Source organism: Arachis stenosperma, chromosome 2 (assembly GCF_014773155.1).
Source record: "Arachis stenosperma cultivar V10309 chromosome 2, arast.V10309.gnm1.PFL2, whole genome shotgun sequence".
In the NCBI taxonomy this organism is placed as follows: Eukaryota; Viridiplantae; Streptophyta; class Magnoliopsida; order Fabales; family Fabaceae; genus Arachis; species Arachis stenosperma.
Genome location: NC_080378.1, coordinates 30,773,573 through 30,777,410, shown reverse-complemented (window position 1 = coordinate 30,777,410; position 3,838 = coordinate 30,773,573). Strand labels below are relative to the sequence as shown.

At 41.6% G+C, this 3,838-nt stretch overlaps 1 non-coding gene across 1 annotated transcript; it reads right to left on the bottom strand.

Annotated features, from left to right (window-relative positions):
* Nucleotides 1-478: 478 nt before the first annotated feature.
* Nucleotides 479-586, bottom strand: LOC130964560 (small nucleolar RNA R71). Its single transcript, XR_009080649.1, has one exon. It is a non-coding gene; the product is annotated as a small nucleolar RNA R71 (small nucleolar RNA).
* Nucleotides 587-3,838: the final 3,252 nt, after the last annotated feature.

Genomic DNA, 3,838 nt, shown 5'->3' with positions numbered 1-3,838 from the left:
TCTAAAGAGGAAATTAAGAGAAGCTAAATTACAACAATCCAGAGACAATTTTTCTGAAATTTTGAACAAGAGAAGGAGATGGCAGCCGAACCCAACAACAATAATGCAAGGAGGATGCTTGGTGACTTCACAAAACCAACGTCAAAATTTGATGGAAGAAGCATCTCCATTCCTGCCATTGGAGCAAACAATTTTGAGCTGAAACCTCAATTAGTTGCTCTAATGCAACAGAACTGCAAGTTTCATGGACTTCCATCTGAAGATCCTTATCAGTTTTTTAACTGAGTTCTTGCAGATTTGTGAGACTGTAAAGACGAATGGAGTAGATCCTGAAGTCTACAGGCTCATGCTTTTCCCTTTTGCTGTAAGAGACAGAGCTAGAACATGGTTGGACTCACAACCTAAAGATAGCCTGGACTCCTGGGATAAGCTGGTCACGGCCTTCTTGGATAAATTCTTTCCTCCTCAAAAGCTGAGCAAGCTTAGAGTGGATGTTCAGACCTTCAAGCAAAAAGATGGTGAATCCCTCTATGAAGCTTGGGAAAGATACAAGCAGATGACCAAAAAGTGTCCTTCTGATATGATTTCAGAATGGACCATATTAGATATATTCTATTATGGTCTATCTGAGTTTTCCAAGATGTCATTGGACCATTCTGTAGGTGGATCCATTCACCTAAAGAAAACGCCTGCAGAAGCTCAAGAACTTATTGACATGGTTGTAAATAACCAATTCATGTACATTTCCGAGAGGAATTCCGTGAATAATGGGACGCCTCAGAGGAAGGGAGTTCTTGAAATTGATGCTCTGAATGCCATATTGGCTCAGAACAAAGTGTTGACTCAGCAAGTCAACATGATCTCTCAAAGTCTGAATGGATGGCAAAATGCTTCCAACAATACTAAAGAGGCAGCTTCTGAAGAAGCTTATGATCCTGAGAACCCTGCAATGGTAGAGGTAAATTACATGGGTGAACCTTATGGAATCACCTATAATTCATCATGGAGAAATCATCCAAATTTCTCATGGAAGGATCAACAAAAGCCTCAACAAGGCTTTAATAATGGTGGAAGAAATAGGCTAAGTAATAACAAGCCTTTTCCATCATCTTCTCAGAAACAGACAGAGAATTCTGAACAGAGCCCCTATAACTTATCAAACATAGTCTCTGATCTGTCTAAGGCCACTTTAAGTTTCATGAGTGAAACAAGATCCTCCATTAGAAATTTGGAGGCATAAGTGGGCCAGCTGAGTAAGAAAATCATTGAAACTCCTCCCAGTATTCTCCCAAGCAATACAGAAGAAAATCCAAAAGGAGAGTGCAAGGCCATTGATGTAATCAATATGGCAGAATGTACAAGGGAGGAGAAGGACAAAAATCCTAGTGAGGAAGACCTCCTGGGACGTCTCTCAAACAAGAAGGAGTTCACTATTGAGGACCTAAAGGAATCTGAGGCTCATATAGAGACCATAGAGATTCCACTAAATCTCCTTCTGCCATTCATGAGCTCTGAAGACTATTCTTCCTCAGAAGAGGATGAAGATGTGATTGGAGAGCAAGTTGCTCAATATCTAGGAGCCATCATGAAGCTGAATGCCAAGTTATTTGGTAATGACACTTGGGAAGGTGAACCTCCCTTGCTCATTAGTGAACTAGATACATGGGTTTAGAAAATCTTACCTCAAAAGAGACAAGATCCTGGCAAATTCTCAATACCCTGTACCATAGGCACCATGACCTTTAACAAGGCTCTGTGTGATCTGGGGTCAGGGATAAATTTTATGCCACTCTCTGTAATGGAGAAACTAGGGATCATTGAGGTATAGCCTGCCTTATTCTCATTACAATTGGCAGACAAATCAGTAAGACAAGCTTATGGATTAGTAGAGGATGTGTTAGTAAAGGTTGAAGGCCTTTACATCCCTGCTGATTTCATAATCTTAGACACTAGGAAGGAAGAAGATGAATGCATCATCCTTGGAAGACCCTTCCTAGCCACAGTAGAAGCTGTGATAGATGTTAACAGAGGAGAATTAGTCCTTCAATTGAATGGGGACTACCTTGTGTTTAAGGCACACGGCTATCCTTCTATAACAAGGGAGAGTAAGCATGCAGAGCTTCTCTTAGTACAGAGTCAAACAGAGCCCCCACAATCAAACTCTAAGTTTGGTGTTGGGAAGCCACAACCAAACTCTAAGTTTGGTGTTGAACCCCCATATCCAAACTCTAAGTTTGGTGTTGGGAGTTCACAACATTGACCTGATCACCTTTGTGGCTCCATGAGAGCCCACTGTCAAGCTATTGACATTAAAGAAGCGCTTGTTGAGAGGCAACTCAATTTTTATTTATCTAATTTTATTTTTATTTTATTTTTATTTTGTGTTTTAGTAGGTTCATGATCATGAGGAGTCACGAAAAAAATATTAAAATTAAAAACAGAATCAAAAATAGCAGAGGAAAAATCACACCCTGGAGGAAGAACTTACTGGCGTTTAAACGCCAGTAAGATGCATCTGGCTGGCGTTCAACGCCAAAACAGAGCATAGATCTGGCGTTGAACGCCAGAAACAAGCAACATCCTGGCGTTTGAACGCCAGGAATGTGCCTTGAGGAAAGCTGGCGCTGAACGCCAGTAACAAGCATGGAACTAGCGTTCAACGCCAGAAACATGCTGCACATGGGCGTTGAACACCCAGAACGTGCATCACTTCGGCGTTTAAACGCCAGAATGGTATGCTAAGGCATTTTACATGCCTAATTGGTGCAGGGATGTAAATCCTTGACACCTCAGGATCTGTGGACCCCACAGGATCATCTCAGGATCTGTAGACCCCACAGGATCCCCACCTAACATATTCTCCCCTCTTCTCAACATTCATTCTCTCTTTCCAATAAACACTCTTCCCCAAAACCCTTCACCAATCACCTCAATCTCTCTTCCCAATTACCCCCTTCACCACTCACATCCATCCACTCTTCCCCAGAAACCCCACCTACCTTCAAAATTCAAAAATCTTTCCCACCCAAACCCACCCTAAATGGCCGAACCTACTTGATAAACCCATATTTCATGAGTTCTTTTGTGCTTAATTTGAGTGATTTATATAATCCTTCACCTACTTATTCACATTAATTGCATGGTTTTACTTTCCCTTCCTTATTATGTCATATTGTGAAAAACATGTTTCCTAAGCTTTGAAAAATTAATTATTTTAATTACCTTTATTTCCATTCGATGCCGTGATTAGTGTGTTGAGTAGTTTCAGATTTTCTAAGGCAGAATGACTTAAAGGATGAAAAAGGAAACGTACTAAAAGGAAAGGAGGAAGCAAAATGGAGCTTTAAGGAAACTGGTATCCACGTGATCGCATGGACGACGCGATCGCGTGCCGAGAACGAATCAGCAACGACGCGGCCGCATGACTGACGCGACCGCGTGCCTTAAGCAGAACGCACATGACGCGGTCGCATGATTGATGCGACCACGTGGCAAGGAAAAGCTCCGGATGACGCGACCGCGTGACCCACGCGGACGCGTGACAGAGGCCACGCACCAGAAAATTACAGAACACGCCCCAGCGAGTTCTAAACCCTCTTTTGGCCCAAATCCAAGTCCAGAAAGCATAGAGCAGAGGTTATGAAGTGAGGAAATGCATCCATTCAGAAAGGAGAAGGCATAATTTTAGTTTTCAATGATTTAGATCTAGTTTAGAGAGAGGTTCTCTCTCTCTCTCTTTTAGGATTTAGGATTTCTTCTTGTTTTAAGAGTAACTCTGGATCCAGGTTTTAAATGTTCTTTTATTTTAGTTCTATAATTATTTATTCCAGCATTTGAA